Source organism: Choloepus didactylus, chromosome 10, assembly GCF_015220235.1.
Source record: "Choloepus didactylus isolate mChoDid1 chromosome 10, mChoDid1.pri, whole genome shotgun sequence".
NCBI lineage: Eukaryota > Metazoa > Chordata > Mammalia > Pilosa > Megalonychidae > Choloepus > Choloepus didactylus.
The window spans coordinates 33,800,356-33,815,001 of record NC_051316.1 but is presented as its reverse complement, the minus strand read 5'-3'; positions in this window follow the sequence as shown (position 1 = coordinate 33,815,001).

Below are 14,646 nucleotides of genomic sequence, written 5' to 3'. Positions count from 1 at the left end.
TAGTAACCATGGAATTCTAGGTTGTCTGAAAAAAAAATTTATATCTGGTTTCCTTAGAACTGTATACATCTGGTGGTAGGGAGGGGTTCATTTTAATAGAACAAAAGTTCTTTATAAGAACTTCAGTGGATAAAAAGACAAAACATTACTTTAGATACTAAATTTTTATGTATTAGGTGAAAATGCATTTTCCTAAAGAAGCAATGTGATGTACCTAAGAATTTGAGTCTTAAGATCAGAAGCTTAAGGATTCTGAAAGGGATTGTTTAAAGGCATATTATCCCACAGATCAGCACTACAAATATAGAAAGGTGCTTGCATGATACACTTTTAAGGTATGACACTGGTACAGAGAGTTGACAACAGAGTGGTATATGGGAAAAATCTACTTATTGCATACTAAAGAATACCTTACTAGTACCACACAAATACTAGGGACAAATAATTAAAGGCTGAAAAGAGCTATAGGGTGTTTTGGATCATGAGAATTGTTTAAAATAGAGAGTGATGAAGATTGTACAACTAAGTGATGATAATGTAAGAGACAGATTATTGTCAACAGAACATATGCTATGAGAACTTAGGAACACCCTACTTCATAAGTCAAGCCCTTGATCTTGAGGCTTGCTCTTGTGAAATTTATAATTGTAAAGGGGAAGCTAAGTCCATTTATAATTATGTCTAGGAGTCACCTCCAGAGAACCTCTTTTGTTGCTCAAATGTGGACTTTCTCTCTCTAAGCCTAACTGCAAATAAATTTGTTACCCTCCCCCTGTAGTGGGACAGGACTCCCCAGGTGAATGAGTCTCCCCTGGCGGGCGACATGGGACATTGATTTTGCAGTGAGCCAGACCCTGGCATCAAGGGGTTGAGAATGCCTTTTTGACCAAAAGCAGGGAAAAGAAAGTCAACAAAATAAGGTTTCAGTGGCTAAGAGATTTCAAATAGAGTCGAGAGGCTGTCCTGGAGGTTATTCCTATGTAAGCTTCAACTAGATATGCCAAATGGCCACAGTATGATAAGCCCCAGTCAACAGTAATCCCCCAAACCCTAAAGAATACCTGGATCCCTATCTGAGACTCTATAAAAGTTTCACTTACCAAGTTTATTCTTCAGAAGCTTAAATCCTCCAGAGAGCTCCTATGCCAGCTAAGTCCCAAAACCCAGAGGCAATAGCCTCTTCAAGAACATCAGCCAGTTGTGTCCCCCATTTCCCATAGTTTTGACACCCCTTTTCAACATGAACAAGTTAGGGTGGTCACTGCCTAGACATCCCTGAAGATCAGGAAAGTGATTAAACTAGAGGAAGGGGTAGCAACAGACAAAATGGAATTTAATAAAGGCTTATGACTACTGAATCTCTATATAATTTTTCTTTTTTTTAGTTGCCAGGGTATTAGAATAGTTAGAAGGGAATAACTGAAATGGTGAAACTGTAACCCATAGCATCCTTTGAAATTTGTTCTACAGCATTTTGTTAAACTTTAATTTGGAACTTATCACCTTTTCGTATATAGGTTATATTTCACAATAAGGAAATAACTGAAACTGTGGAATAGTAATCCATAACATTCTTTGAAAGTTGCCCTCTAACCACTGTTAAATTGTACTTGTTAAGTTATCACTTCTGTGTATATATGTTATATTCCACAATAAAAAAATGATAAATGAAGAGTAACTTTCCGTGTTGAACTACAAAAAGAAATTACTGTTGAAAACAGACTTCATCTCAATGTATTCTGCATAGACTTTTATTTACTTTTAGCTTAGCTTTTGCTTTGCTACTTTGTCCATTTCATTGAAAATAAAGGGTTGATTAAAGGAAAATAGATGTTAAAAAAAAAAAAAAGATCAGAAACTCAAGTGTGCTTCCTGGGTCTCCCAGTAATTATTTAACATGTCTAGCCTCAGTTTTTCCTATGTGTAAAAAGGAGATAATACTACACAGGTTTTTGAGATATAAATTAGATAATGTATGTGAAAGCACTGTATTATAATCTTCCTTACAGTACTATATGAGTGTAGTGTTTCCCCAAACAATAAAGCTCTAATGGAAGTTATTTTAGAAAAAGTTCTGTGGTCAAATCAGTTTGGGAAACACCACAAACTGTGGCAGCTATTCTTGGTGCCCTGTGCATATCCTTCAGGCCTTCTCTCCCACTTCCCTGCTGGGGCTCATTTCCCACTGCCTGCTTATGTCTGCGGCTCTGTGCCTGTGGATTTTCTCTGGCGCTGGAAGATAGCTCAGCCCAGGCAGGCTGGAAGCTGGGAATTCACACCCTCCTGGAGGAAACCTCTTCCAATGACTGACAGCAGTGGGTGTATAAATATCATAGCTTTCCTGCCCCTCAGGAGTGTTAGATCTAAGGTTTATGTTTCGTGCCGTATTCCAGTGTTTTCCTGGGGAATTGCACTCCAGTTGCCCCCAATGGCAGCTGACTTGATCATACACCCTTGATAGGCTGCCTTCCCTTTCCTTTCTCACTTTTCTACCTCCTATCTGTGTTTTTTGCACCTCCTGAAAATACTACCATCATTGAAATCTTCTTATAGTCTGCCTCTGGGGGATCCCAAACTAAGAGGAGAGTATAGCATCCCTTGTGGAAATTCACAGCTGTTTTTGCATATTGCATATTGAAGACTTTTAGGAGCCCAGAAAGGCTAACTGACCTTACTGAGTTTGTCAGTGGGGAAGTTTGGAGTGGGTCAGTGGTTTTCAATCATTTTTAACAATGCAAAGCTAAACTTTTCAAAGACTGAAATTAGGTGAATTGCAAATTATAAAAGTCATTTCTCTGCCTTCTTGACCAAAAGGGGGAAAAGAAATGAAACAAAATAATGTTTCAGTGGCCAAGAGATTTCAAATAGAGTCGATAGGTCATTAGGGAGTGTATTGTTATGCATTATATAGAAATTCCTTTTTAGTTTTTAGTATATTAGAATAGCCGGAAAGAAACACCTGAATCTGTTGAACTGTAATCCAGTAGACTTGATTCTTGATGATGATTGTATAACTATATAGCTTTTATCATGTGACCATGTGATTGTAAAAACCTTGTGACTGACATTCCCTTCATTACGTATATGGACAGATGCGTAAGAAAGACAAAAAATAAATGTAAATAATAGGGGGTATACGAGGTATGAGATGTTTTGGGTATTCTTTTTTATTTTTATTTTTTTGTTTATTTTGGAGTAATGAAAATGTTCCAAAATTGTTTGTGGTGATGAATGTACAACTGTATAACGATACTGTGAGCCATTGCTTGTATACTTTGGATTGATTATATTATGTGTGAATATATCTCAATAAAATTGCATTAAAAAATTCATTTCTCACGTACAACATTACTTCATACAGACAATTTATAATAACAACTTGTTATAAAGACAATCAATGAAGAAAACTTGACTCTTTGGATTAATACCTAAATTTGAAAATCAAGGTTTTTGCCTGGCAATTGAACATTTTATCAGGCTTGTCATTCAACTTATTTCTGTATTCTTTTCGTTCTCCAGTCTTGGAATCACAGGATGGAAGAGTTACAAGTAGTAACAGTGTTTGAATGGTTTGCTTTGCAACATCAGAAATATTGTCAATTAAACTGAACCAAAACCTTGAAAGAGGTGTGGTAGGAACTGTTAAGCATCCGAGTTAAATCAATGCTGATGTGTAAAAACTGCTCACACACCATCGTTTGTGTCCAATTAAGAGGAAGTTCATGTGGATGTGCCTAGGCCAGTTTAAATATTCACTTTTCAAAAGAGGGAAATACTTTCCCAGTATTCTTTATATCATTATGAGATGTTTAAAATTTGATATATTTTAGATAGTGTCTGTCAGCAATTCACAATTTTTCAACCAGTATAATTTACAAAGTGTATTTATAAATTTATTTTGTTTAGCATGTTATGTTTAAAGGTTTTAGCCACTATCATCACAAATAATTCCTAAACTAGGAAATGTAAAGTTCGCATACTAATTTGTGTGGATTGTCCAACTCTGCTTTGAAATACTCCGGCAACTTTTCAGCTTCAGGGGCTCATCTCCACAACACGTATGATGACTTGAACATGTTCTAGCAACCATTTTAATAGGAGCTTTATACCTGCTGTAGTTTTTTGATCTTGCTATTCCTTTTGCTCTGTTGGTAAAGATGTCGTATCATTTTTCAGATTGATGCTCCGTGAGAAATGGGAATAAATGCTTAAATTTATCTTTTCCTATTGTGTCTGTATTTGTATGTAGTATTTTTAGCCAAGTAAAAAAGTCTATCTTATATTCTCATTTGTGAACCTCTATACAAAAACGGGCAAGGACTTTTTCACTTTAATTATTATTATTGTTATTTTTGTGTGTGTGGTAATGAAGGTGTCAGGGATTGATTTTGGTGATGAATGCACAATTGTGTAATGGTACTGTGAACAATTGAATGTACGCTTTGTTTTGTATGACTGCATGGTATGTGAATATATCTCAATAAAATGAATTAAAAAAAAAACGAGCAAGGAGAGCTCCACAATATCTTTATTCTTGACCAATTGATTTGTAAGGAAATCACATTAATGAAGACTTCAAATGGATTCTTCATGTACATTTTTGGATTCTTAACTGGATTGTGTTTTTCACAGAAAGATACTAACTTCATTATTCAGCCCTCTGCTCCTGACATAACACGAATTGGAAGGCCAACAGAACCAGCTTTAATAAACAACTCCTCGATCATCACGATGGTGAGTGCTTTTACTTGTGCAATGTGGTTTCTTACTTTGAATAACTCTCTAGTCTCTAAGTGCATTTTCATTGTCAGATTTTAATTTTGTTTGCATGTCTACCAAGGCATATCTACAAAGGCATGTTTACGAAGTCCTTGGATTCTACAGGAAACAATTTTAATATCTCTTCCTTGTCGGTATTACAAATGGAAGTGAAAGTCAGTATTTCCTGAGTAATCACCTTCACCCTTATTATTCTGTGACTGCATTTGTTTTTTGGGACCAGATATAGAAGTTTTTGCCTCAGACTTGTCATCTGTGAAATGGAATTAATGCTGTTCTGAAATCAGACATGGAGAGGAGCAAATAAATGTCTTGAAATCCCCTTTGAAGATCCTAAAAGGGCCAACAGTGAAGGTTAACTATGATGTTTGTAAACTAGGAGGACAGAGATGGCTGGATTGTTTGGAGCATCAGCTGAAGTCATTCAGTACTGATTTAAGTAATAGAGCTTTGAAATATAGTTCATTTATTTATTTGTATATTCAACAAATATTTATTATTTATTTTAGGCCCTGTCCTAGGCTCTGAAAATACAATTGAGGCCAAGATAGTCACAATTCCTCCCCTCTCAGATCTTACCAGCTTCATTGTAATGGTTGGAAAGTATGATGTACAGTGGCTATATATACAGTGGGAGAAGATGAGTTGGCCTGGTTAGTCAAGGTGATAGGGAAGATTATTTCAAGTAAATTAGGATACTTATGCTATGAAATTTGGTCTACAGCAATACTTCAGAAGCAGTTTTCCCAGGTGTAAGGTGAAGAATCATTTGGGTCTTGCATCTTCTGATTTTGAAATCAGAAACCAAAATCAAAAATCTTTTACTGGTTTTCTTGAATTACCCACTGACTTTTCCTGCTCTTTCTCTGAAAACATTAGAGAAACCACCTATTGAATTAATCTCACCTTAGGTAAATAGCTATGAACCTCCCATGGTGTGTGGTCTCCAGGAGATTTACCACTTTCTAGGAATCTAGACCTCGGAAAATCTTTTTGTGTGTTGGAGGAGTGTGGGGGATGGTGTTGGTGGTGATAGCTGCACGCATGTGTTTAGAAAATCCAGAATGCATTTGGCCCTAAGCAATTCCCTTGTCACCTAGTTTCTAACCCATGTGTAGTTCAAGAGAATTTTAATCCATATGTTTCTGATTTACTTTCACTAAGTCATCTGCATGTTGTTGCTAAGAGTCCTTTGATGTCGAAGAAGACTTATGAGCAATTTTTATGGCCTCTCTGATCTTTTGTTCTTTCTAGAGGCAAGATGTGCTTTGCCTGCCTAGATGTCACTCTTACTGTAACAATCTAAAATTTCCTAAAATTTGGAATAGAGGCAGAGTGATTCCTAACTTTGACTAAAGGCCCATTCTTTTTCCTAATGCCAAAAGTATAGAGAGAAAAGTCTTGTCTGACTGAAGAATGGAATATGGCTGTCAACATTTCAGCATTCCTTTATTCTTTGCTTTGATCTTTCTGTGTTGGGGCAAATCTGATGCCTCTTGACTTATTGGCAGGATAGTGTATTGACATATTGATTTATGCATGTGCTTGCTATAGTTTCATTTTTTTCCTTTCCTCATTTCACATAGATAGACCTTCATAATCCTCTCCCTTAGAAAGTAGGGTAAGAGACAACATTGCCTTCCAAGGCAGGGAGTTCATGGAAGGTAATCCCTTTGCCTGAGGTAGAAAACGGAATGATGGGTCCTTCTGGAGTGGGGCCCATATCCTACTCCCGGCAAAGTCCTGGAGACTTGAGAAAAGCTCAGAAGTGGTGGCCAAGCAAAACACTGAGAACTTCACTCAGTTCAGTTGTGCCCTGCCTGGTCCAGATTCCTACATTCTATGCAAGGCAGAGAAGCTACTAAGCTACCTGGGTCTGAAAGGAGCCATGTGAGCTGGCTCACTGCTCAACTCAATCAAGACTGATTTGGAACAGTGTGAGAATTCCCTGATGCTCTTGTGCTATGCAAAACTCTTGGTCCTTCCCTCGTGGGAGGGGTTATAATGATTGACCCTGAATTTCCTTCAGTACAATAGGATGAAGCTGCAGTCAGATTTAAGATGCATTAAAGAAAATGTGGACATGTGATAATTTTGGAAAACCTGAGTTGGTATACTAAGATTCATTTCTGCTGTGCTCCTTCTTTTTATTTTAGAGTACCATAAATATCAGTCCACAAACATCTCATAGGTGATGCTATCCTATGTCCGGTGCTGGATGGGGGAGGTGGTCATGGAGATCAAAGAAGCCTCTAGGTGTGCCTTCAATGTGCTTACAACTGAGTTGTAAGCTGAGGCAAGGCTGTCCCAGTTTTATGATTAAATTTTATAGAAAGCCTTAGTAAGTGCCAGGCACTGTACTAAGTGCTTTAAATGGATTATCTCATTTAATCTTTACAACAATTCTACAAGGTGGAAACTTTTATTATCCCATTTTAAAGATAAGGAAGATGAGGTTTAGAAAGTAGCAACTTACCCAATGTCATACAGCTAGTAAATGCTCATGCCAGGACCTTAATCCAAGTCTGTTTGATTCCACTGCTCATCTTCTTAAACTCCATTCTATACTGCCTTCGGTAAGTTATTAAATAGTTAATACAAAAAAAAATAGGGCTGACTGAGTTAAAAAAAGAGGCATTCAGCGAAAGGTGGAATGATTAAGGATGGTCTCATGAAGAGGGAGGATTTAAAATGAGTCAGAGAATGATAAAGTTGTAATGTAACAAACACCATTTGGTCCATCTCCTGCCCTTGAGAGATGTGAAAACTGAATTCAGATCAGCAGAGGATAGAGACAGAACAACATAATTAAAGGCATGGAGGTGGGAATGATTATAACATAGTCATTATTACAGTAAGAAACCAAGCCATATTACAACAGGAAATGATTTGGGGAGAGAAGTAAGTTACAGGACAATGGGAGGCACAGAAACCGTGAAGGTTGATGAAGTCCAGGCTGCAACTCTGAACTTTTATCTCAAAGCATACCCTCTGTCTTCATACAGGCATGCGTCGGAGATCTTGTGGGTTCAGTTCCAGATGACTGTGATAAAGCAAATATCGCCGTAAAGCAAATATCACAATAAAGCAAGTCACACGAATTTTTTGGTTTCCCAGTGCATATAAAAGTTATGTTTACATTGTACTGTAGTCTAGGAAGTGTGCTGTAGCTTTATGCCTAAAAAACAACATACATACCTGAATTAAAATGTGGCACAAGGACTCGAAGTGAGTGCATGTTGTTGGAAAAAATGGCACTGATAGACTTGCTCTCCGCAGGGTTATCACAAACCTTCAATTTGTAAAAATCACAGAATCTTTGAAGCGGAATAAAGAGAAGCACAATAAAATGAAGTATGCCTATGTCTTAAATGTTTGTTAAGGGACTTACTCCCGGATACCATGGCATATTTAAACCAGAAATTCTGTCTTGATAGGGGCTGTGGTTCTGCATTTTTTTAACTCCCCACCCCCACCCCATCCCAGTGCTTCAGATGTTCACTGAAGTTTGAGAAATGTTGCTGTAGACAGTGGGAATCAGACATGCAGCAGACACAGGAGATCTCAGAACAGAGAAGAGACCTGTCTGGATTTATTAGATGGCAGAACCTGGACTGGAGACGAGAGAGATCAGCCCACATGTGGACGTCAGTTAAGGCACAGCACAGTTCTCGTCATCTTGGTGGGAGCCTAGAGAGACTGTGCGGACAGGTAGGAACAGCCGAATAAGGTTTAATTTGAAAAAGGAACAAATAGACTTGGTGACCAGGTAGGTTAGAGCGACTGAATCAATCACTAGTCCTGTCATCCCCACCTCCATAAATCTTCTCAGCTACTTCCGGCTTTCACCGTTCTCGCATCTCAGGCCTAGCTTCCTGCCCCTGCGCTCTCATTGGTTTCCCTGACTTAATCCTTATCCCCTTCTTCTTCATCTCTGCTGTTTCAAGAGTGATCATTCTAGAATGCAGAACCCACCACGTCACTGTTATGCTTAAAAATGTTTACTGGGTCCCTATTTCCCTCCGAAAAACTGACATTTATCAAGCTTGCAGGGTCTTCTGTGGTCTGTCCTCTATTGTTCTAGTCTCTTTGCCCTCTAGCCACTCCCTGCACCTCTTGGTCTCAGCTGTTCAAAATTTGGGTTCCATCTTTTGGCAACCCTGAATCTTTGCCTTGCTCCATCCTTTCTGTCTGAAACTCAGTTTCCCTTCCCTCTTCTTTGGTTATCTCACATTTTATACCTCAGAGAAGTCCTCCTTGGTCACCGCCACCCTGACCCAGGATTAGGACTTCCTCATATGCGTTCCCATTGTACCCTGTTTTTACATCTGATAATGCGGCATTATCATAGAGTTTATTTCTCTGCAAGCTCCTTGAGGGAAGGCTGGGTCTTATATACCACTGTCACCGAGCACCTAGCATGGTGCCTAACACATGGTCAATCTTCATGAAATACTTGGCGAATAAACAAACAAGTGAATGACTGAAAGACAGGGAAGTGCTGAGGATGCCACCAAGATTTCAGGTCTAATTACCTGAAAGAGTGGTAATGTCAGAAGTCCCCTTCATTTCCTAACCAATGTCCACCCTAACCTTACAAAGACACAGGAGACTTTTTAAAGGTCCAAACAGTAATGACAAAAGTTCCAAAACCTAAACTATTTTAACTGGACCCATTTCCTTAATGCTTAGAAGTTGACATCTCTTCCAATCAGGGGAATGATAACATTGTGTTTAATAAGACAGAAACTAAACTATTGGATAAATCATGTTAGGACAGAAGGCTACCCAGTAGTACATTAAGTGGCACTTTTTGCCGTTCAGAAGGAACCTTTGTTCCACTGGGAGAGGGAGAGGCAGGGAACAGGGCACTTTGATCCTACGAGAAGCAGCAACCCACTTTGTGTGTTGACTTTCTGTGTGTGAGATATATAGTCAGCATTTCTAATGAATCTCCTCGAAGCGGCTGGAATATTATGATTTATAGCACCTTCCCACTCTCTATCATAGCATTTTATTAGATGGATGGGAAGCTGGTAGTAATGAGGTTAGGAATGAGAAAACATCCATCAAGCCCTGCTACATCTTCTCAGGAAAGACAACACACTATCTCATATGTCACAGGCAGTGATCTAGGTCACGATGATATAAAATGCGTGATTAAAACCAAGCATTTGACACTAGATAATAGGCATCTAGTTAAAAAATAGCTCTAGTGTTCCCGACTTTTAATTAAACCCAACTCGTAAATATGCACTGTGGTAAATATACTGCAGAATGGGTCTTGTTTATATTCCACCACATAACAATTACCTCTAGAATGGGTGCTTTATTTCACTACATGGTGTTATTAGTCAGGCGATGGACTGAAATACAAATGTTAAGCCAGTGATGTCAGACAGGCAAGCCATAGCGGTGCCTTCCACTCAACTCATTTCTTCCGCTCCCATCTTCCCCATTTTTTCTTGTCTTCCTCCTCCTCCCGTATCCTCTCCCCGTCCACCAGAGTTATCAATCTAAAGTAAAAAGCATTTAATCATTTCCAGCAATCTCTCACAGTACCTTTGATTGCATCAGTAATGACTGGAAGAGAGAAGACCTTTTAAATACATAACCTTGGCATTCAGTAAATCTGTCCTGTTAACAGGTTGCTTCTTTGACAGGGGATTCATTGATGAGAAAGTTTTTTTTTTTTTTAATTAAATCCAGTACTAGAATACTAATATAAAATGATACGGGACGGGGAAGGAAATGGGCTAATTGAGCAGGTTTTTTCACTTTATTGCATATTGAAAATTCTTGGATGATAGCACAGACTGTGGAAAGAAAACTCTGGCCTGGGGATTGGGATATGAGTCTAACATTAATCGGGCATTTGACATTTGTCCCTTCTTAGCCATGCAACTTTGGTGAGTTTTCAGATTTGAAATGAGGAGCTTGAGTAAGAGCTTTTCTAATATCTCTTCCTGATCAGTGTCCTATGAATCTGGTAAAGCAGTGCGTCTCAAACTTTAATCTTTAGTGTCTTATACATCTCTCAGGAATCTTGTTAAAATGCAGATTCTGACTCAGCAGGTCTGAGGTAGGGATGATGATGCCACTAGTCCACAGTCTACACTTTGAGTAGCAAGTGTTAAAATACAAGGGTCATTTCTTACCATTGCAAGTTTTAAAGCTCTGGGTCTCTTTTTTCTTTCTCTTGGCATAATTATTTATTATTTATGTAATGCCCATTGGTGTAACACCTTCCTTCTTTGAGCTGCATATTATTAGACCTGCTTTCCTTTGGCAAGCAGTATTAAATTAAGAAAATTTCTGAATATACTGGGACTTCCTCATGAAGTTCAGTTCAGTTCAGTTACTATCTCTCAAGTGTCACAATCTAATTTAGTAACCCTTTCCTGTGATCAGGCAGCTCTCTGTTAGAGTGATTCTGTTAATCCCTTTAGATCCCACATGTTGAAGTTTAAGCTGTTCTTTCTTTCTCTGATCTCAGAGGAGATGAGAAAAGCTGATCACCTGTGGAAGCAATTTATTCTAAATTGGCATGGACAGAACAGGTGCCTTACAGCAAGAAAGGTCTGTTAATAAACAGGAAGACAACCAGTCAAGCCTGTCCCCCAAGACTTGTGTCTCCCCAGAGCAGGGAAACAAAAGATTTCCCACCCAGGACAGTCAGGTGGTTACTAGCCACAAACAGCTGTGGCTGGGCAGGTTTGAGCTGCCTATGTGCATTTCGAATAAGGAGAGTTTCCTTCTGCATGAGATTTAACTCATTATTTTATTTCTTTTTAATATGAGGATCAGTCTTCTATTCTCCTTCCATTTATTTTCTTGTAGTTTTGATGTGATTGCCGTAATTACATGTCAGCTATTACCAAGCACATTCTAATTACTCCATTTATTGCTAGAATTACTGTTACTACATTCTACTTTGTTCATTAGTGAACTCTGAGGGGACTTCCTTGCACATGTCACGCTTTAGAAACAGTCTGATTTTATGTGATGTGTGATGCTCAAAAGCATTATTATTTCGAACAAATTCACAGAATTAACATGTGATTTTTTAATTGGATTTTTTGACTCAGTACAGCATTAACCATTTTGGAATGTGTTGTTGCTAAGAAAACTATCAATCTTGTTATTTGACAGGGGTATAAAAAAAAAGTTATGAATCAATGTTTTGCTTTAAATTCTCAAAGATAGCACCTTGGTGTTTTAATTTTTAAATTACTAAATACCTTTACTGATTTTTGTTTTTAAACATGAGCATTGTTAAACTATGTGATTCAAAACCTGGCTTCTCTCTTGACTGATGATGTTATCTTGAGCAACTCTATCCATCTGTGAAATAGTTTGAGTGGAATCATCTCTTGATGTCCTAATGTTGTGTGTGAGTTTAAACATGTTGATTATGTATGACAATGTCAATATCCCCAAATCGTGGGAAAGTCTGTACATACAAATTTAAAAAATTTCAGGGATTTTATATAATACAGTCTAAGCTTCTCAAAGAAAATCAGTTCTGTACCTCTTTACCCATTGAAAATATAGAAATGTAGCGTAACAGCATATTAGTTTTTTTTTAGTTAATTTTTAATTTTTAATTTTAAAATTTAGTTAATTTTTAGTTAATTAGTTAATTTTTTAGATACAATTATTTCCATTTTTACTGCCTTTTTTTGCTGGCTTTAAAATTTTCAGTAGGATATTACTCCCATCTCTGTCTGTCTCATCATCCAAACACCCACTAAATTGACCAGAGAAAAATAATCTCCATCTGGAAACTAGGGAAAAGTGGTTATGGAAAGATTTTGCAGCCTAGGAGAAGTAAAACATGACATCCTGAATGCAAAGGAAGAGAACACAATTAAAAAATATTGTCTAGAGACATAATTGTAGACATTTGCTTTGTTATTGAAATGAAATTTAAGAAAGAATAGATAATGAAAGGAAAGGTTAAAGATTAGAGAGAATGACAGATTGGGGTGAAGAATTGCCTGTGATAGAGGGAGAATTAAATAGGGAGCTAAGCAATATTAAATTTTAAAAGTCAGAAAATAAAATATAACACTGGAATTAATATCTGCAGAAAATAAAATAAGCAGTTTGCAGAACAAAGTTGAGAAGCTTAATTAGAATACAGAGGAAAAGGTTTAAAATGTAAAAAGTATCTATAGAGATGGTGATAGACAGGGTGACCAGAATAAATGTAACAGAAAATATAATATCTGTAATAGATGAAAATGGCTTTGATCAATGAAAGCTTCCACCTAAAACAATATAAATCAGAAAAATGAGAGAAACTTTTAGTCATATTCTGAAGAAGTGATTATATTTAAGTATGACAGGTCCTACAAACGTTTAATCAGAAATAATAAAAAAGAGAAATGAAGTGTTTTTCAGACATTTCCTCTACAACAGCATCACTGCTAGAAGACCATGAAATACTATAGGTTTCATCAGAAAAGATTCTAATTCAATATTTACACACCAGTCAAATTGTTGTGCATGAGGGACACAAACAAAAAATATTAGAAAGGCAAGGGCAAGAATATTTCATGAGATAAAAATTAACCAAAGACTTATAGCAGTCAACTGGAGATAGATTGTAAACAACTAACATATGGGAAGGTCACTGTTTGAAGAAGACCAGCAGTAGTTTAAAACCAGTAAAGTTAGTGTTAAATAAAATTGTTTGTTGTAAATGTAATCACAGATAAGAATAAGAATATCATAAATAATTATTGAAAGAGAAGATATAAAATGTGAAAAAAAATTGGTGTAAAGTCTCTGTTACGTAAACTGAAACAGAAAATGCATAAAAAATAATAAGTATTAATTTTCTCATTTCAAATAAAGGAGTCACTGGATACTGATAATTAGATAATAATGGTTCAGCTATGCTTAGTAAAAACTTGAACTTTAAAAAGGATGGACGACTTATTAAGTCATTAAAGAAAAAGATTCTAGAAATGTAATACATGTTAAGAAAGCATAAGAAACAGATAGCATAAAACAAAATAACATTTATTTATTATTCAAAAAATAGATGAAACTAGGCAAAATTTCTCTACTAAAAAATAGCTGGGATTGAAAAACAATCAGCTCTATGCTTTATGTTAAAACTTTTCCTAAAATAAAATTACAGACAAACTAAAAGGGTTATAGCTGTGCAAAGTTAATAGAAAATGCAAAAGAAAAAAAGTTGATAATAAATTGATATCAACAAAAAGCAGATTTCAAGGCATGATTTTATTAAATGAGTATAAATGCAAGGCAAAAGTACCCCATTAAGAATTATTATTGTACATTTAAAAAATGGTATAATTGTCATTGACTTATGGAAATTATGAACTTTGATGAACAATATATAGCTTAAATTGTAAACAAAAATTTTTAGAAATACAAGGAAATGTTGACATAATCAGGATGTGAACACAAATATTAACATTACTTTTAGTTCTTGACAGATTAAATAGGAAATACATAACTAAAAAAATAAAGAATGAACAATAAAACAAAAATACCCCTTTAACAGAAATAAATTCCTAAATCATAAATTTTTTTTCTTTCTTCATCTTTTTAATTTTTATTGAGATTGTTCAAATACCATACAATTATCCAAAGATCCAAAGTGTACAATCATTTGCCCCTGGTACCCTCATACAGCTGTGCATCCATCACCACGCTTAATTTTTGTACAATTTTTAGAAACTTTTCATTATTCCAGACAAGAATGGTATAGTACATTTGTTACTGTTTATGAAAGAATGTTGGAATACTACTAACTATAGCATATAGTTTGCAATAGGTATATATTTCTTCCCTATATGCCCCTCTATTATTAACTTCTAGTTATATTGT